Source organism: Procambarus clarkii, chromosome 16 (assembly GCF_040958095.1).
Source record: "Procambarus clarkii isolate CNS0578487 chromosome 16, FALCON_Pclarkii_2.0, whole genome shotgun sequence".
NCBI lineage: Eukaryota > Metazoa > Arthropoda > Malacostraca > Decapoda > Cambaridae > Procambarus > Procambarus clarkii.
Window position 1 is genome coordinate 6866996 of NC_091165.1, and position 21673 is coordinate 6888668.

Consider the following 21673-nt stretch of genomic DNA (forward strand, 5'->3'; position numbering starts at 1 on the left):
ATGAAATAAGGTGAACGTTTCGGCTTGTTAAAGCCTTTGTCAACACCAGACTGACTAAAGGAGAAGGGAGAAGGGGGAGGATACATAGGCCGACACCTGACCATCCCATCCCTAGGGAAAGAATTAACCAAGAAACAGGTATACCTTAGTTTAGAATGGTCAAAGAGGATAAGCGGTCAGAGAGTAAGGATGACAGATTAAAGAAAAGCCTCATGAACACACAATATATGAATATAAAATTATAATGAGATATTGTAAGCCTCTATATCAGAGTTTTTTCTTAAACTGTTGTGCAATATTATAACTTAAAAATGGATCAAGTTTGTACATTCCAGTACTAACATTAAGAAGATTTGGACACTGACTGATTAGAGCAGACTCAATTAAATTCCGTTTAATACGGAATTTAATTGAGTCTGCTCTACTGTGGCTCAGCAACGCACATGCGCTGCTGAGCCACAGCGACGCGTGGCAGGGTACAGCTAGTCTTTATAAATAAAAATGGAAATGTTTGTTTGTTCAAAATCGCTAATCTCCGAAAATTCTTCACTAATTGCTTTGAAATTTTGACACAACGTTCCATTCGCATCCAAGAGGGTTTTTATATGCATACTATATAGACCTTACGTCTGTGACGGGAAAAAGCATGCTTTTTTTTATAAACTGTGTTTTTCATGTGACGGAAATCTTCGAAACTTCTTTACTGATTGCTTTAACATATTGACAACGTTGCATTCGAATTGGTGCATGTTTTTATATACCTTCTGTTTTATATACCTGATTTTATATACATGCTTCACCTGTGACAAGAAAAAAGTTTTTTTTTTTTTAAATATCGCCATCTGTTGTACCTAAGAGCAATACAAGCTGTAATCTCCGAAATTTCTTCACTGACTGCTTTGAAATTTTGACTCAACAGTCCATTAGAATGCGCACGTGTTTTTATATACCAACTATATAGATACCACACCTGTGACAGATAAAAACATGTTTTTTTTTATAACCAATGCTATCTATTGCACACAATGGCAACACTCACTATATTAAATATGTTATGATTCCATTTCAATGTTTCCGATTGCATTGATAAATTGAATTTTCAGAGATTTCATTATTTTGTGTGACATTGCGTTGGAAATGAGCTTTGGTGTTTACCATACCGTTCATTTCGTAAGTATAAGTATAGATGCAACTTCTGTGACAGATAAAAACATTTTTTTTTTTAAGAAACAGCGCCATATGTTGCATTTAAGAGCAACTCTTACATCAAATACACCAGCTTGATCCTTACATTAAATACGTTGTTATACTAAATATGTTTAGGATTCTATTTTCAATGTTTCTAATTGCATTGACAAGTTGAATTTTCATATATTTTTATTTATTTTCATTTCGATTTAATTATTTTGTGTGACATTGCATTGGAATTGAGCTGTGTTGTTTACCATTCCATTCAATTCATAAGTATGTATACATGCCTCACCTGTGACAGGAAAAAACATGCTTTAAAAAAAAAGCACCATCTTTTAGATGTAAGAGCAACACAATCTGTAATATCCGAAAACTCTTCACCGATTGCTTTCAAATTTTGACACAAAGTTCAATTCGAATATGTGCATGTTTTTATGTACCTAGTATATAGATCCCACCCCTGTGACAGATAAGAACATGCGTTAAAAAAATAGCCCCATCTGTTGCACAAAGACCAACACATGTTATACTAAATATGTTATGATTCCATTTCAATATTTCCGATTTCATTGATAAATTGAATTTTCATAAATTTCGATTTATTTTCATTTTGATTTAATTATTTTGTGTGACATTGCATTGGAATTGAGCTGTTTTGTTTACCATACCGTTCATTTCGTGACAATATCTTATTTTTTATTTTTTCATTATTTTTCATTTCGTTTTTTTAACTGTTTTTCTTGTACTTCATTGATGGGACCCGCTGGGGCTAGATTCACGAAGCAGTTATACAAGTACTTACGAACGTGTACATCGTTCCTCAATTTTTGATAGCATTGGTTACATTTACTAAACAGTTTACAAGCATGAAAACTTGCCAATCAACTGTTGTTATTGTTATAAACAACCTCCTGGTGCTTTGGAGCTCATTAACTGTTTAATAATTGTACACAAAGCCGTCAAAGATTGAGAAAAGATATACAGGTTCGTAAGTATTTGCATAACTTTTTCGTGAGTCTAGCCCCAGATCATTTGATGTTCCCAATTTTATGATGAGAACATCAGATCATTAGATCATCAGACGAGGGAGTGGGGAATGGTGAGAAGGACGAGAGTGACGAGAGTTGGGGATGGTGGGGAGGACGAGGGGATGGGAAAGGGGGGGGGGGAATGGTAGGGAGGACGAGGGAATGGTGGAGTGGGGAATGGTTAGGAGGACGAGGGGATGAAGGAGTGGGGTATGAAGGGGAGGAAAAAGGGACGAGGGAGTGAGAAATAGTTGGGAGGACGAGGAGATGGAGGAGTGAGGAATGGTTGGGAGAACGAGTGGGCAGGGAAGGGGGGGAATGTTGGGGTGGATTGGGAGATAGGGGGAAGGTTGCTGTGGCTCAGCAATGCACATGCGTTGCTGAGCCACAGCAACGCGTGGCAGGGTACAGCTAGTACATAAATATAAATGGAAATGTTCGTTTGTTCATCATCGCTAATCTCCGAAAGTTCTTCACCGATTGCTTTGAAATTCTCACACAACGTTTCATTGGCATCCGAGCGGGTTTTTATATACATACTATATAGATGTCACGTCTGTGGTGGTGAAAAGACATGCTTTTATGAAAACATGGGTTTTTCATATGTTTTTCATTTGAAGGAAATCTTCGAAACCTTACTGATTGTTTTGAAATTTTGACACAACCTTGCATTCGAATAGGCGAGTGTTTTTATATACCTACTGAATATAAAAACATCCTCACAGCCTCGCCTGTGACAGGAAAAAAACATGCTTTTTTTGAAAAACAGCACCATCTGTTGGATATAAGAGCAACACATGCTGTAATCTCAGAAAGTTCTTCACTGATTGCTCTGAAATTTTTACACAACGTTCCATTCCAATACACGCGTGTTTTTGTATACTTACAATATAGATGCCACACCTGTGACAGATAAAAACATGGATTTTCTTTTAAACAGCGCCATCTGTTGTATGTAATAGCAATACACGCTACACTAAATGTGTTACAATTACATTTCAATGTTTCTGATTGCATTGATAATTTGAATTTTCATAGATTACGATTTATTTTCGTTTAGATATAATTATTTTGAATGACACTGTGCTGGAATTGCGCTGTGATGTTTACGATACCGTTCATTTCGTAAATATAAGTATAGATACCATACCTGTGACAGGTAAAAACATGCTTTTTCGAAAAACAGCACCATGTGTTGCATGTAAGAAGAATACACACTATATTAAAAATATTTTGATTCCATTTCAAAGTTTCCGATTTTACTGATTAATGGAATTTTCATAGATTTTGATTTATTTTCATTGATATATAATTATTTTTTGTGAGATTACGTTGGAATTAAGCTGTGTTGTTTACCATACTGTTCATTTATGTATATGGTTTAAATTTTTTTCATTTTTTCAATTATTTTTTTATCAGTTTTTCTTATATTTTAGTGATGGGAACATCAGATCATTTGATGTTCCCAATTTTCTGATGGTAACATCAGATCATTAGGGAATGCATATGATGAGGGAGTTTGAAATAGTGGGGAGGACGAGGGGACGGGAGTGGGGGATGGAGGAGAGAACGAGGGGGCAGGGGAGTGGGGAATTGTTAGGAAGCCTGAAGTCTCCAAAGGAATTTGTTGACTTACTGCAGGGAACACGGGACACAGGGATAAGAGCCTCGTTGGAAGTAGAATCACTGTTTACCAACGTACCTGTGGATGAAACAATCGGGATGATAGCGGACAGAGTGTATCGTGATCCGGCCAATACTCCTCTTGACATACCAGAAAACATTCTAAGGAAACTACTTCAAGCTTGTACTAAAGAGGCACCCTTCTTGAGCCCAGATGGGCACATGTATAAGCAAGTAGATGGGGTCGCCATGGGACACCCCTAGGTGTCCTGTTTGCGAACTTCTACATGGGTACCATCGAGCAAAAAGTCTTAGTCGACATGAACTTGAAACCGGCCATATACTGCAGGTATGTTATCTTGAGGTTATCTTGAGATGATTTCGGGGCTTTTTTTTAGTGTCCCCGGGCCCGTCCTCGACCAGGCCTCCACCCCCAGGAAGCAGCCCGTGAACTTGACTAACTCCCAGGTACTTATTTACTGCTAGGTAACAGGGGCATTTAGGGTGAAAGAAACTTTGCCCATTTGTTTCTGCCTCGTGCGGGAATCGAACCTGCGCCACAGAATTACGAGTCCTGCGCGCTATCCACCAGGCTACGAGGCTCCTGAATGTTGACGACATTTTTACACAGGTACCTAATATCAGACATCTGCAGGAGCTGAAGGAGGCATTTGAGCAGAGTTCTGTGTTGCGTTTCACTTACGAGATGGAGAAGGATGGGAAGCTGCCCTTTCTAGATGTAACAGTCATGGAAAAGAGCGGAGGTTTCCACACTGCAGTCTACACTAAGGAAACATAGAAATGTGCCTCAATGCCAACAGTGAGTGCCCAGACAGGTACAAGAGGAGTGTTGTTAACGCTTATGTCGACCGTGCTCTCAGCCACAGCTCAGGATGGAAGCATATCGATGAAGAACTCTGTAGGGTAAGGCAGGTTCTAGTCAACAACGGCTTCTCCAATGGTTTCGTTGAAGACATCATAAGAAGGAAGGTGAAACGCCATGCAACCTCTGAAGAGACAACTAACACAACACCTGTACCCCCTATTAGACTATTTTACATGAACTTCTTTTCCACAGCTCATAAAACGGAGGAAAGGGTCCTGAAAGATGTTGTTAATAGAAACGTTATCCCTACAGGCAAAAATCAGAAGATACAATTGACGATTTACTATAAAACCATATATATTTACTTTATTTGAACTTTGTTACAAAAAAGTAGTTACATATGGGTTACAAAGATGGTTATCATAGGTTGTCGAGTTCCTCCAGCTCCTCAGATGGCGGGCAGGAACCCTGGATGCAGTGCGCATTTCCCCTGTGTATCGCCACACTGAAATGCTGGAAAAGAAAGCTTGCAGCTCTTGGGTCCCTTGTTGTTTCAATGAGCCTAGAACCCAGTTCCTTCAAAAAACTGGTAGCACTTTTACCCCAGGCGCCGAGTGTCTCAGAAGCAATGGGAACAAAATTGTAGTGGTGAGCCAGTTCTCTATACTTACGGGATTTGGCTGCTTCTCTGTGGGTGGCAGCGCCACCTGGTTGTGCAACACTGAGGTTAATGTAGGTGTTAGCCAGGGTTGATACGCACGTGTAGTCCCATACCAACTGCTTGCCATTCTTCCAGGGGTTCACTGTGATACCATCCGGGCGACCAATAAGAGCATCAGAGTTACGGGGTGTTAGGTAACCGGGCTCTCTTTCAGCTGGGCATCCAGCTGTGGTGAGGCTCCTCTTGATGATGTCGTTAACTTCACTGTGCCTCGAGTGCCATCCCCCTGTGCTTTAGCAGAGCATTAATTGGCTATTGATTGCTGGTGTTAACTTCTTAATGTGTAGTGCCTCGCAGATATCAAGCCGCCTGCTATCGCTGTATCTATCGATGATTTCCGTGTTTTTTGTTAAGATTTCTCTGGTGATGGTCTGGTTGTGGGAAGAGATTATATGTTCCTTAATGGAGCCCTGTTGCTTATGCATCGTTAATCGCCTGGAAAGAGATGTTGTTCTCTTGCCTATATACTGAGTTCTTTGAGGCTTACAGTCCCCAAGTGGGCATTTGAAGGCATAGACGACATTGGTCTCTTTCAAAGCGTTCTGCTTTGTGTAAATCATTGTTTTTACACGAAACAATGGATATTGAATAGAAGTGTTTGTAGAAAGCCTATTGGTCCATATTTCTTGATGCTTCTATATTGGAGCGGAGTCTTGAGGTGGGTAGAATATAGTTGTGCAATAATTGGCTGTTGATTGCTGGTGTTGACTTCTTGATGTGTAGTGCCTCGCAAACGTCAAGCCGCCTGCTATCGCTGTATCTATCGATGATTTCTGTGTTGTTTACTAGGATTTCTCTGGCGATGGTTTGGTTGTGGGAAGAGATTATATGTTCCTTAAAGGAGCCCTGTTGCTTATGCATCGTTAAACGCCTAGAAAGAGATGTTGTTGTCTTGCCTATATACTGGGTTTTTTGGAGCTTACAGTCCCCAAGAGGGCATTTGAAGGCATAGACGACGTTAGTCTCTTTTAAAGCGTTCTGTTTTGTGTCTGGAGAGTTTCTCATGAGTAGGCTGGCCGTTTTTCTGGTTTTATAGTAAATCGTCAGTTGTATCCTCTGATTTTTGTCTGTAGGGATAACGTTTCTATTAACAATATCTTTCAGGACCCTTTCCTCCGTTTTATGAGCTGTGGAAAAAAAGTTCTTGTAAAATAGTCTAATAGGAGGTATCGGCCAATCATTAGCCAGATACCCACACCCACGTACAGACTGGCGAAGCGACTCAACGGCCTGCTGACTCCTTATGTTCCTTGCGCCTTCAGCCTGAAGTCTCCAAAGGAATTTGTTGACTTACTGCGGGGCACACGGGCCACAGGGATAAGAGCCTCGTTGGACGTAGAATCGCTGTTTACCAACGTACCTGTGGACGAGACAATCGGAATGATAGCCTACAGAGTGTATCGTGATCCAGCCTGTACTCCTCTTGACATACCAGAAAATATTCTGAGGAAACTACTCCAAGCTTGTACTAAAGAGGCAACCCTTCTTGAGCCCGGATGGGCACATGTATAAGCAAGTAGATGGGGTCGCCATGGGTTCTCCCCTAGGTGTCCTGTTTGCAAACTTCTACATGGGTAGTGCTCTAAGGCCCTTACCCTCCTTCGGGTCTTGTCCCATACTTCTTGGGGGGCAGATAGGCGCACTCTCCTTGCTTTACATTCCTCTCTCGTCCTGTCTAAGCTCGATTATGGTTGCCCTGCTTACTCGTCTGCTTCTCCTTCTACTCTTCGCCGTCTTGATGCTTTGCACCATACTGGGTTGCGCCTCAGTACTGGTGCCTTTCGTTCGACTCCCGTCCTTAGCTTGTATGTTGACACTGGCTTCCTGTCTCTCCAGGACCGCCGTGATCGCTACTGTCTTCGCTATCTTGCGCGGTCCTTGCAACATCCTTCCTCTCGCCTCTGTCGTGCTTTAACTTTTACCCCTCCTACGGTTCCTGTTCCTCTTCACCACCTCCCTCTTTCTGTCCGGTTATCTCGCCTACAGGATTCTCTTTCCGTTCGTATTTCTGGTGTTTCTCCTCGTGTTGTTCCTTCTTTGCCCCCGTGGAGGGTCCCTCTTCCGCGGTTTTGTACATCCTTGACTCGTATCACTAAAGCTTTTACCCCTCCTACGGTTCTAAAACGCCTTTTCCTTGAGCACTTTTCTTCTCACTCCCGCTCCGTTTCTGTCTTCACCGATGGGTCTAAGTCAGCGGACGGTGTTGGCTACTCTGTTGTTTTTCCTGATCGCACTTATATGTGTCGCTTGCCTCCGGAGACTAGCATCTTTACAGTGGAACTTTATGCTATTCTCTATGCTCTTCGTCTCCTGCTTTCTCGTTGTCAGTCTTCCTTTGTGGTTGTTGTTGACTCTCGTAGTGCCCTCATGGCTCTCGGGTGCTTTAATCCAGTTCATCCAGTAGTTGTCGAGATCCAGCATTGGCTGTTTCTCGTTCACAGTAAATTTAAGTCGGTTGAGTTTTGTTGGGTTCCCAGCCATATTGGCGTGTCTTTAAATGAGCGTGCGGATGCTGCCGCTAAGGAAGCTGTCCGCTCTTGTCCCATCTCTCGTAAAGGCATTCCGTATTCCGACTTTTACCCGGTTATCCATTCCTCAGTCCTTACCCGTTGGCAGGCTTCTTGGTTGTCTGTTACTGGTAACAAGCTACGTACTCTTAAATGTTGTGTTTCCTCGTGGCCGTCCTCCTTCCACCGTAACCGGCGGTGGGAAACAGCTCTGGCGAGGTTGCGTATTGGCCATACTCGCTTAACCCATGGTCACTTGATGGAGCGCCGCCCTGCTCCTTATTGTCCTAGTTGCATTGTACCTCTTACGGTCGTGCATGTCCTTCTTGAATGTCCTGACTTCCAGGACGAGCGTGTGTCTTGCTTTCCGGCCGCCCCTCGCGGTCACCTGTCCCTCGATAGAATTCTTGGTGACTCGGATACTTTTGATATCGTTCGCCTTATGCGTTTTTGTTCTCGTATTGGCATCCTTGGTGATATTTAGCGCCCTCTGATTATTTTGCGTATTTGATGGTGCTACATAGCCTTCCCGGTTTGGTGCCTTCTTTTGATAATTACTTACTTACTTCTACATGGGTACCATCGAGCAAAAAGTCTTAGTCGACATGAACTTGAAACCAGCCATATACTGCAGGTATGTTGACGACATTTTTACACAGGTACCTGATGTCATACATCTGCAGGAGCTGAAGGAGGCATTTGAGCAGAGTTCCGTGCTGCGTTTCACTTACGAGATGGAAAAGGATGGGAAGCTGCCCTTTCTAGATGTAACAGTCATGGAAAAGGGCGGAGGTTTCCACACTGCAGTCTACACTAAGGAAACAAACATAGGAATGTGCCTAAATGCCAACAGCGACTGCACAGACAGGTACAAGAGGAGTGTTGTTAACGCATATGTCGACCGTGCTCTCAGCCACAGCTCAGAATGGAAGCAAGTCGACGAAGAACTCTGTAGGGTAAGGCAGGTCCTAGTCAATAACGGCTTCTCCAATGGTTTCGTCGAAGACATCATAAGAAGGAAAGTGAAAAGCCATGCAACCTCTGAAGAGATAATTAACACAACACCTATACCCCCTATTAGACTATTTTACAGGAACTTTTTTTCCACAGCTCATAAAACGGAGGAAAGGGTCCTGAAAGATATTGTTAATAGAAACGTTATCCCTACAGACAAAAATCAGAGGATACAACTGACGATTTACTACAAAACCAGAAAAACGGCCAGCCTACTCATGAGAAACTCTCCAGACACAAAACAGAACGCTTTAAAAGAGACTAACGTCGTCTATGCCTTCAAATGCCCTCTTGGGGACTGTAAGCTCCAAAAAACCCAGTATATAGGCAAGACAACAACATCTCTTTCTAGGCGTTTAACGATGCATAAGCAACAGGGCTCCATTAAGGAACATATAATCTCTTCCCACAACCAAACCATCGCCAGAGAAATCCTAGTAAACAACACAGAAATCATCGATAGATACAGCGATAGCAGGCGGCTTGACGTTTGCGAGGCACTACACATCAAGAAGTCAACACCAGCAATCAACAGCCAATTATTGCACAACTATATTCTACCCACCCCAAGACTCCGCTCCAATATAGAAGCATCAAGAAATATGGACCAATAGGCTTTCTACAAACATTTCTATTCAATATCCATTGTTTCGTGTTCTGTCTTGTGTTGATGAAATTAATACCCTATTAATACTCTTGTTCTGTCTTGTGTTGATGAAATTAATACCCTATTAATACCACATCTTGTTCTGTCTTGTGTTAATGCCACATCACCCCTTCCACCTCACTCAAATGTAGATATAAAATCGGAGATGCGTAAGTTCTATTCAGTTGTGTATTTGTGAACTAAAGTCTTTGAAAATGTAATAAGTTTTACGAAACGCGCTCGTGTCGTGTCAGACTAGAAATAAAAATGAATTTTGGAGAATTGATTTTTGATTTACCTCCAACAGTGAAACGAAATGTACGAAAGATTGACAAAATTCGTGTTAGAATTATTAATCTTAATTTTTCGGTCATATATAATAATAATATATATATATATATATATATATATATATATATATATATATATATATATATATATATATATATATGTATATATGTATATATGTATATATGTATATATATATATATATATATATATATATATATATATATATATATATATATATATATATATATATATATATATATATATATACATATATATATATATATAAAACCTAGAAGGGGTACCACCTCTGGTGCAAATGTAGGGACCCATAGCCTCGGAGAAGAAAATAAAGAGTACTCAGAGAAGACCTTGTGGATCCTCACTGAACACTTTGATATTTTCTTCTCCTACCACCCCTATTCTTTTGTTAAGTGTGTATATTTATCTAACTTTATTTGAAAATGTCATTACACAAAAAAAGTTACAATATTGATTACATACAGGGTACAAGGCTGCTTGTCACAAGTTGAATAGCTCCTCCAGCTCCTCAGATGGCGGGCAGGAACCATGGATGCAGTGAGCATTTCCTCTCTGGATTGCCACACTAAGGCGCTGAAAAAGAAAACTGGCAGCTCTGGGGTCTCTAGTTGTTTCGATTAGCTTAGACCCCAACTCCTTTAAAAAGCTAGCAGCACTTTTACCCCAGGCACCAAGCGTCTCTGAGGCAATGGGGACAAAATTGTAGTGGTGCTCAAGGTCTCTGTATTTACGTGACTTGGCCGCTTCCCGGTGATTGGCAGCTCCTCCTGCTTGTGTAGCACTGAAGTCAACATAGGTATTGGCTAAAGTTGAAACGCAAGTGTAGTCCCACACCAACTGTCTACCATTCTTCCAGGGGTTCACCGTAATTCCGTCTGGGCGACCGACAGGCTCATCAGAGTTGCGGGACATTAGGTAACGGGGCTCTCTCTCTGCTGGACAACCGGCTGTGGTAAGGCTTCTCTTAATAATGTCATTAACCTCGCCGTGTCTTGCATGCCATCCTTCGGTCCTTTGGCAAAGAAGGCCATGCCGTCCATATCTGTCGGCCTCTGCCTCGCCGCAAATACACCTGTATTCGGTGTGGATTGGGGCAGCTAGGCGGAGAGCCACGGCAATTCGGAGGGCCTGCGGTGTGAGACGGGTGCCGGTTGCTGACATTGGGGTTGCTAATAGGAAATCACCTGCATGGGGAGCTGCTACAGCTCTAAGTCGGGCAGTGTCATGTGGTGTCGTCGCAGCTTCTAGCAAAGTTGCAGCTTCTTGGTCGGCAATGGGGCGATCCCAGCTGGATTGCTTATGGGCTTCAGAAGGCGGTGGTTGGGGTGCTGGTCCTGCGAGAGAGACCCATTTGGTTGTGCAGTCTGTGAAGCTGGGATCGTGCAGCCCTGCCTGTTGAACTAGGTGCTCAGGTAGGATTTCCTTCACCAGGTTGTCAGACCCCACTGAAGAGGACAGGAATGCTGGTACAGCAATTTGTGTTGCTGTGCGCACGCCAAGGCCCCCGAGTCTGACAGGAAGGGAGGCCTGTTTCCACTGTGAGTCGCTGAGGGAAAGATTGAGGGCTTTTTCTAGTGTTGATTTCAGCATGCTGTCATACTCTTCTAATTTAATATTGTTGAAAGATGGCGAACATCTTAGAAAGTAGGTCAGCCTGGGAAGGGACAAGCATCCCTATCATCATCATCCAAGCATATATATATATATATATATATATATATATATATATATTAGTATATTTTGGTAGCAGTCTTTCCTGTAGACATATATTAATAAATATGACCGAAAAAGTAAGATTAATAATTCTAACACGAATTTTCTCAATCTTTCGTACATTTCTTTTCACTGTTGGTGGTAATTCAATAATCAAATCTCCAAAATTCATTTTTATTTCTAGTCTGACGTGACACTTGAGCGCGTTTCGTAAAACTTAATACATTTTCAAAGACTTTAGTTTACACATACACAACTGAATAGAACTTACACATCTCCGATTTGTTTATATCTACATTTGAGTGAGGTGGATGGGGTGAGGTGGTATTTAATAGGGTATTAATTTCTTCAACAAAAGACAGAACACGAAACAATGGGTATTGAATAGAAGTAATTGTAGAAAGCCTATTGGTCCATATTTCTTGATGCTTCTATATTGGAGTGGAGTCTTGAGGTGGGTAGAATATAGTTGTGCATTAATTGGCTGTTGATTGCTGGTGTTGACGTCTTAATGTGTAGTGCCTTGCAAACGTCAAGCCGCCTGCTATCGCTGTATCTATCGATGATTTCTGTGTTGTTTACTAGAATTTCTCTGACGATGGTTTGGTTGTGGGAAGAGATTATATGTTCCTTAATGGAGCCCTGTTGCTTATGCATCGTTAAACGCCTAGAAAGAGATGTTGTTGTCTTGACTATATACTAGGTTTTTTGGAGCTTACAGTCCCCAAGAGGGCATTTGAAGGCATAGACGACGTTGGTCTCTTTTAAAGCGTTCTGCTTTGTGTCTGGAGAGTTTCTCATGAGTAGGCTGGCCGTTTTTCTGGTTTTATAGTAAATCGTCAGTTGTATTCTCTGATTTTTGTCTGTAGGGATAACGTTTCTATTAACAATATCTTTCAGGACTCTTTCCTCTGTTTTATGAGCTGTGGAAAAGAAGTTCCTGTAAAATAGTCTAATAGGGGGTATAGGTGTTGTGTTAGTTGTCTCTTCAGAGGTTGCATGGCGTTTCACATTCCTTCTTATGATGTCTTCGACGAAACCATTGGAGAAGCCGTTGTTGACTAGGACCTGCCTTACCCTACAGAGTTCTTCGTCGACTTGCTTCCATTCTGAGCTGTGGCTGAGAGCACGGTCGACATATGCGTTAACAACACTCCTCTTGTACCTATCTGGGCAGTCGCTTTTGACATTTAGGCACATTCCTATGTTCGTTTCCTTAGTGTAGACTGCAGTGTGGAAACCTCCGCTCTTTTCCATGACTGTTACATCTAGAAAGGGCAGCTTCCCATCCTTTTCCATCTCGTAAGTGAAACGCAGCACGGAACTCTGCTCAAATGCCTCCTTCAGCTCCTGCAGATGTCTGACATCAGGTACCTGTGTAAAAATGTCGTCAACATACCTGCAGTATATGGCCGGTTTCAAGTTCATGTCGACTAAGACTTTTTGCTCGATGGTACCCATGTAGAAGTTTGCAAACAGGACACCTAGGGGAGAACCCGTGGTGACCCCATCTACTTGCTTATACATGTGCCCATCCGGGCTCAAGAAGGGTGTCTCTTTAGTACAAGCTTGGAGTAGTTTCCTTAGGATATTTTCTGGTATGTCAAGAGGAGGACAGGCTGGATCACGATACACTCTGTCGGCTATCATCCCGATTGTCTCGTCCACAGGGACGTTGGTGAACAGCGATTCTACGTCCAACGAGGCTCTTATTCCTGTGGCCCGTGTGCCCCGCAGTAAGTCAACAAATTCCTTTGGAGACTTCAGACTGAAGGCGCAAGGGACATAAGGAGTCAGCAGGCCATTGAGTCGCTTCGCCAGTCTGTACGTGGGTGTGGGTATCTGGCTAATGATTGGCCGAAGTTGGTTTCCAGGCTTGTGTGTCTTGACATTTCCATAGCATATCCAGGTTTATATTCCCCAATAATCTTTGGCAGGTGGAGTCCTGATTTCTTGGCGTTCACAGTTTCGATTAGTTTGTTGACCTTTGCTTTCAATTCGGCTGTAGTGTCCTTCGTTACTCTTGGAATTTAGTTTGGTCAGAGAGTATGAGGTTCATTTTCGCCAGATATTGGTCTTTTTTAAGAATGACGTATATTGGCGACTTGTCACCTCTCCTGACAACTATCTCCTTGTTCTCACGAAGGCTTTTAGCTGCCGCTTTGAGCTCGGGGGACAGTATCAAGAAATATGGACCAATAGGCTTTCTACAATCACTTGTATTCAATACCCATTGTTTCGTGTTCTGTCTTGTATTGATGAAATTAATACCCTATTAAATACCACCTCACCCCATCCACCTCACTCAAATGTAGATATAAACAAATCGGAGATGTGTAAGTTCTATTCAGTTGTGTATGTGTAAACTAAAGTCTTTGAAAATGTAATAAGTTTTACGAAACGCGCTCAAGTGTCGCGTCAGACTAGAAATAAAAATGAATTTTGGAGAATTGATTTTTGAATTACCACCAACAGTGAAAAGAAATGTACGAAAGATTGAAAAAATTCGTGTTAGAATTATTAATTTACTTTTTCGGTCATATTTAATAATATATGTCTACAGGAAAGACTGCTACCAAAATATACTAATATTAAAACCCACGACCCAATCAGCAAGGAATCAAGCCTTCACGATAAAATATCGCCAGGATCTGATTCGTGATCAGATATACAAGGCAGAGAATGAAATCAAAGACAACAAAACGCAACTACTTCATGCTACGAACGAGTGGAGAAATAGCAACATCGACGAAAGTATCCGTACCCGCATTGAACAACACCTCGACATCCTCACAGACCGACATCACCTCAGCACTGAAACAAGGATTATCAAGAAACTAACAACGCTATATGGAGAGCCTATGGCAATTCCACGACCAAGAGATGGCTTCCTGAACCTTGCAGGAATTAACCTCACTGAGGACTAAGTCACTCTCCTAAATCTGGGCATAAACTGTCACGTTATATCCAGACCGAGTGAGATGGCCCGGAAAGTGGAGTTGGAAATTCTGTTGGACGACATATTCGACCTCGAGACACAAAAGAAGGTCACTACCAAAGATACCTTACAAGCAGAACTTATTGCGGAAGGAGGAAAGAATCGAGGCAATTACAGAAGCACCATACTGTCCCCCGAGCTCAAAGCGGCAGCTAAAAGCCTTCGTGAGAACAAGGAGATAGTTGTCAGGAGAGGTGACAAGTCGCCAATATACGTCATTCTTAAAAAAGACCAATATCTGGCGAAAATGAACCTCATACTCTCTGACCAAACTAAATTCCAAAGGGTAACGAAGGACACTACAGCCGAATTGAAAGCAAAGGTCAACAAACTAATCAAAACTGTGAACGCCAAGAAATCAGGACTCCACCTGCCAAAGATTATTGGGGAATATAAACCTGGATATGAGTATGGAAATGTCAAGACACACAAGCCTGGAAACCCACTTCGGCCAATCATTAGCCAGATACCCACACCCACGTACAGACTGACGAAGCGACTGAACGGCCTGCTGACTCCTTATGTCCCTTGCGCCTTCAGCCTGAAGTCTCCAAAGGAATTTGTTGACTTACTGCGGGGCACACGGGCCACAGGAATAAGGGCCTCGTTGGACGTAGAATCGCTGTTCACCAACGTACCTGTGGACGAGACAATCGGGATGATAGTCGACAGAGTGTATCGTGATCCAGCTTGTACTCCTCTTGACATACCAGAAAATATCCTAAGGAAACTACTTCAAGCTTGTACTAAAGAGGCACCCTTCTTGAGCCCGGATGGGCACATGTATAAGCAAGTAGATGGGGTCGCAATGGGTTCTCCCCTAGGTGTCCTGTTTGCAAACTTCTACATGGGTACCATCAAGCAAAAAGTCTTAGTCGACATGAACTTGAAACCGGCCATATACTGCAGGTATGTTGACGACATTTTTACACAGGTACCTGATGTCAGACATCTGCAGGAGCTGAAGGAGGCATTTGAGCGGAGTTCCGTGCTGCGTTTCACTTATGAGATGGAAAAGGATGGGAAGCTGCCCTTTCTAGATGTAACAGTCATGGAAAAGAGCGGAGGTTTCCACACTGCAGTCTACACTAAGGAAACGAACATAGGAATGTGCCTAAATGCCAAAAGCGACTGCCCAGATAGGTACAAGAGGAGTGTTGTCAACATCGACCGTGCTCCCAGCCACAGCTCAGGATGGAAGCAAGTCAATGAAGAACTCTGTAGGGTAAGGCAGGTTCTGGTCAACAATGGCTTCTCCAATGGTTTCGTTGAAGACATCATAAGAAGGAAGGTGAAACGCCATGCAACCTTTGAAGAATCAACTAACACAACACCTTTTCCCTCCTATTAGACTATTTTACAGGAACTTCTTTTCCACAGCTCATAAAACGGAGGAAAGGGTCCTGAAAGATATTGTTGATAGGAACGTTATCCCTACAAACAAAAATCAGAAGATAAAATTGACGATTTACTATAAAACCAAAAAAACGGCCAATCTACTCATGAAAAACTCTCCAGACACAAAGCAGAATGCCTTAAAGGAGACTAACGTCGTCTATGCCTTCAAATGCTCACTTGGGGACTGTAAGCTCCAAAGAACTCAGTATATAGGCAAGACAACAACATCTCTTTCCAGGTGATTAACAATTCATAAACATCAGGGCTCCATTAAAGAACATTTATTAAGGAACATCTTTATTGTCTTATCACCTGACCCAGTACGGGTATAAATCAACGAGGTCTGTAATTTCTTTTCACTTGAGAATGAACCATGTAGGTTCGAAACGTTGTGCATATTTTATAAATAAGTATAATACATTCTATAGTAATTCACTTTTTTCTTCACCTTGAAATAACGAAAATGAGTTTTGGAGAACTCCTCTTTCAGCTAAGCCCTGATGCTGGGAAAATAGTTAGATGGATAGAAGCCCTAAATCAGAAGATAGTAAATACAGAATATGCGGTCATATTCAATGAGACATATAATATATAAATATATCAATCTCTTCATTGAAGAAGAGATTGCTAAAATATATGAAATTGGGAAGAGTTTACAATGTCCTAAGAGGTTTTTGGATTGCTCGTTCGAACAAGCCAAGTGTACGTTTTATAATCACGTCCCCAAAGCGAAACCAGATATTAGTAACTCATTGGTGGTACCTTACGCGAATGGACTTGAAAAAATGTCTCCGGTTTTTAAGAAACTTAATATCAATTTGGTGTTCACTAATAGTACGATCAAGTCCAATTTAATAAAAAACTCCCCAGGTACAGCAGGTTGTGTGTATTTGATTCCCTGCAATGATTGTGATTTTGTGTATCTTGGACAACCAGGAAAGTCCTTACAATTGTGGTTGTCACAACATGCTTATTTTATTTGAACTGCCCAAACGTCTAACGCATTGTATCTGCACACGAGTTTATGTGATCACACTATTAACTGGAATGGGGTGAAAGCATTACCAATTGTGGTGGTTTCGTGGAATGGAATTTGATTGAGTTTTCTCTAATCAGTCAATGCCCAAATCTTCTTAATGTTAGTACTGGTATGTACAAACTTGATCGATTTTTAAGTTATAATATTGCACAACAGTTGAAAAAAAAATTCTGATAGGGAGGCTTACAATGTCTCATTACAATTTTATATTCATATATTGTGTGTTCATGAGGTTTTTATTTAATCTGTCATTCTTATTCTCTGCTTAATCCTCTTTGAGTATTCTAAGCTAAGCTATACCTGTTTCTGGTTAATTCTTGCCCTAGAGATGGTTTGGTCAGGTTCCAGGTGTTGGCCTGTACCCTCCCTCTCTTTCCTCTAGTCAGTCTGTTGTTGACAAAGGCTTTAATCAGGCCAAAACGTTCACTTCCTTTCATATTTCTCTGTGGATTTTCCGAATATATATATATATATATATATATATATATATATATATATATATATATATATATATATATATATATATATATATATATATATATATTTATATATATATATATATATATATATATATATATATATATATATATATATATATATATATATATATATATATATATATTATTCATATGGTTGTTATAATATATTCTTACTTTAAATGTAATCCTACTTATGATTATACCTTTCTCTCCTTCTCCTTTTAGTTCACATGGGCTTAAGTGTCCTACTACAATACACAAAACTGCTAAGGTACCTACCTTTACTATCTAGCACGGGTTTAACTACGTCTGCACTACTCGGGTGACAAGTATCGACAACGACCGTGCACAAACAAGATACACTAAAAAAAGACCAAATCTTCAATCATTGATAAAGCTTAACTAATCTCTAGTCAGCTCTTGATTAGGTAGACACGCGAACTCACTCACCCCTTACACCTTCTATCACATGCAGACCATGAGTCACAATAACGTGGCTTAAAGATAAGAAAACTGAACCACACTCCAGAAGATCGACTTGTTAAAGGTCCAGGACGGACGGAAACGTCGTCGTCTCCTAATATTCAGGTGTGAGGTTTAGTTTTCATATCTTCTCCCACCCCGGAGTGTGATGGATGAGCCTCATCTATTCCACCCTCAATAACACTACCCACTGGAATAGGATTAATAAAGCTCATCAACACCACTTCATTAACACATCAGCTTCTTCCTTCTTCGGAATCACCACCTTTATTTCTCACTCCTCTCCTTCTTCTCCAATTACACAACACGCTTCATTATCACCCCGACCACATCTACTTGATCCCTAATCTCACATGCCTTATCACATCAACAGTTTGGGCGCCCACCAATTGCACCAAGTGCCACTTCAAACTCATTCCATTCTAGCAATCTTTTTCATTGATAAGCTAAAACCCACTATTAACTCTCACTATCCAGAAAATGAGAATACATATTTACGAGACGACGAAGACACTTTAGATTTGTCAATATTGTCTTCCAGGAGAAGCCCTTTTTACGATGATATTTTGGTTTTGAAAAAGTCGTCGTCCTAGTGTAGTCTTATCACTGAAGAAATTGTGAAAAAGTCGTCGCTCAGGCACAGTCCTTTTAATGGCAATATTTTAAAAACTATTCGTCATGGGATAGTCATTTTAACGACAATATTATGAAAGAGTCAATATTTTATGAGAGCTATATAGACTAAGAGAATAAGACTGAGAATCAGAGAGAACGAGAGACAGAGGGAGATTCATGCCAATCTAAAGCCGCCCATGTAGAACATGAACGCAACAGAAATTAATGAGGAAATTTACATAATGTTATCCCCAAGCATCTGCAACAGACGATTTGAAAGACATTTCTATATATATATATATTCTACAGAGGGGGGCACCCGGCGTTACCGGGTTTCTCTGTCTGGCTCCCATCGATCTATCCATTCATCTGTCTATCCAAGCATTTATCCAATAATCTATGCATCTATCTTTTCATCCATGTATCCATCAATTTACTTACTGTCTGTCTTTTTTTCTGATTTAGCCTCTCGCTTTGTCTATCTGATTATTTCTCAGACTCTCACGGTGAGTCGCTGTTTCTATGTCAGTCTTTGTCTCTGTGTGTCTCAATCTATCTCTCTCTTTCTCTTATGAAAAATATAACCCTAATGTGTCGGTGGTCGCCAGTGAGAGGAGCTCAGTGGTGATAATACCTAAAAAAGAATAGTCCTCTTTTGCTCTGATAACGCACCGTGGCTTGAGATTGTTTTGAAGCTGTTGAAGAATTCTCTGTGTCATGCTGATATGTCTAACCTACTTCATATATATGTCTAACCTACTATTTATATAGTAGGTTATAGCCTACTAATTGTAGGTTAGACATATATATGGACGAGATTGGGTGGCTATAAATAGGAGCTCCTTCGTATGGGCCAATAGGTCTTCTGTAGTTACCTTCATTCTTATGTTCTTATGATATGGGCAAATTATTTACAGCAGGAAATTTATTTTTATTTTCCCAAGATCAGTGAATATAATGGTGTATTTTTATATATGAAACTATATATAACTGTATGAAACTATAAAACTATATTAAATTTTTATTGGAAAAAGTTTGTTTTAAAAATATTATGAGGTGGAGCTCGCGGGCAGTACCAAATATCGTCACGGAAGTCTGAATATTGTACTGGAATGCGGTTCCCTTTTTAATTCTGGCAACCCCGACCAGCCTATGTTCATCCTGTACCCCAGACTATTCCCTCTGCCAATTTGGGTGAGGCTAGACCAAATTGCGTGGCCTCGAACTCTGAACAGACAGACAGACATTCCCACCTATAACATAGACAAGGGGGGATACCCGTCGCTGACCGGATCTATCTATTTGTCTCTCATCTGTCAATCTATCTATCTATCCATCAATCTGTCTCTCGGTTTACCTGTCCATTCAGCCATCTATCCATCCGTCTATTCCTCAATCTATCAATTCCACCATCTATGTATCCACCTATCCATCCATTTGTCTACCCATGTATCTGTCCTTCTAGTTGTCGGTCTATCTATCCATCTCTCTATCCAAATATATAGTAATAAATTTATTTAAAAATCTACATATTCATCTGTCCATTTATCTACTTATCCAACCATCCATATAATCTTCTTTTTATCCATCTATCTGATTATCCGTATATCCACACACCCAAATATGCATCTATCCATCCTTCTTTCAATCTATTTATCCTTCTATTCATACACTGCCTATCCATCAATCTATCCATCTGTCCATCAATCCATCCATCTGTATACTCCCATCCATCTTTCCATCAATCTGTATACTCCCATCCATCTTTCCATCAATCTGTATACTTCCATCCATCCATTTATCCTTCCATCCATCTATCTATCCTTCCATCCATCTATCTATCCTTCCATCTGTTCATCTCTGTCCATTTTTCAATATATCTTTCCAGCTATCTGTCAATATATCTTTCCAGCTATCTGTCAATATATCTTTCCAGCTATCTGTCAATATATCTTTCCAGCTATCTGTCAATCTATCTATCCATCCAACTTTGCAGCCATCTATCCATCAATCAGTCTGTTCATCTAGCTTTCTATCCATGAATCCACCCATCTGTGCAGGCATCTATCCATCAATCTATCTATCCAAACAATCTAATTGTCCATTTAGTTTTCTATCCATTTAGCTTTCATTCATCTCGCTTTCTATTCATCTATCCATCTAGCTTTCCATCATCTAGCTATCCATCTGTAGTGTAATAATTCGTAGTCACAAATATGAAATTTACTTAAAATGAATAATTAAACAAGTCAAATATGTGTAATAGCCAAGTATAATGTGACGGCGCCATATACGATCCAGGTGCCGAACTAAAACAGTTGATCCTCTCATTAATCGTAGTTTCCCATCTTCTAGTCGGGAGTACTTTGGTTGACCTAGAGGTGCTAGCTAATGGGGCTAGTTGAGCGCTGTGAACTTCGCTGGTTGAGCATACTAGAGTGAAGTGGACTTCACTCTTGGAAGGTGTTGGGCTGTGGGGCTAATTGAGCACTGTGAACTTCACTCTTGGAAGTTGCTAGCCAGTGGAGCTAGTTGAGCGCTGTAAACTTCGCTGGTTGAGTGTACTAATGAGTGCGCTAAGGTGGGGGACCCCTTGAAGAGTGGTGCGGTGAAGACCTTGTCAGAGGAATATAAATCGTGTTCGTCATTTTTGAAGCTAGCTAGCGTGAGGGCTAGTGATGCTCTGGATGACTTTTCATAGTAAACTGTGAATAGTAGTGGTGATGGGTAATAAGAACTTAAAAGTTCTAATAAGAGAAATTAAGATTGGTTAATTTTAAGTGCTATCTTATACTTACCTTAAGCATCACGCAATATTTCCACCAAGGGTGGAAATAACACCTCTAAACTTGAGTTGGATCATAGTTTTAAAAGAACCCAGTTACTGAAGCACTCGTAACATATATCAATTAACACAAACATTCAATCAAAAACTCTTGTTGACAGGCCCCCATTTAATGTGGCACACTATGGTACGGCAGTCATACCGAACAGATATAATGTCACACGCACACTAAAATAAATAATAAAGTGGGTGTGTGTCTCGTGGGGTATTATATGTC

General features: G+C 40.9%; 1 protein-coding gene across 5 annotated transcripts in view; it reads right to left on the reverse strand.

Annotated features, from left to right (window-relative positions):
• Positions 1–17881, reverse strand: part of LOC138349595 (uncharacterized) — a 348497-nt gene extending 330616 nt beyond the window's left edge. For 4 of the 5 annotated variants that reach the window (XM_069325240.1, XM_069325241.1, XM_069325239.1 and 1 more), the window contains exon 1: positions 17793–17856. The gene's annotated coding sequence lies outside the window, so the exon portion shown is untranslated. Of the gene's footprint in view, positions 1–17792 lie in introns of all 5 variants that reach the window. The other variant, XR_011228717.1, reaches the window with a different exon arrangement.
• Positions 17882–21673: the final 3792 nt, after the last annotated feature.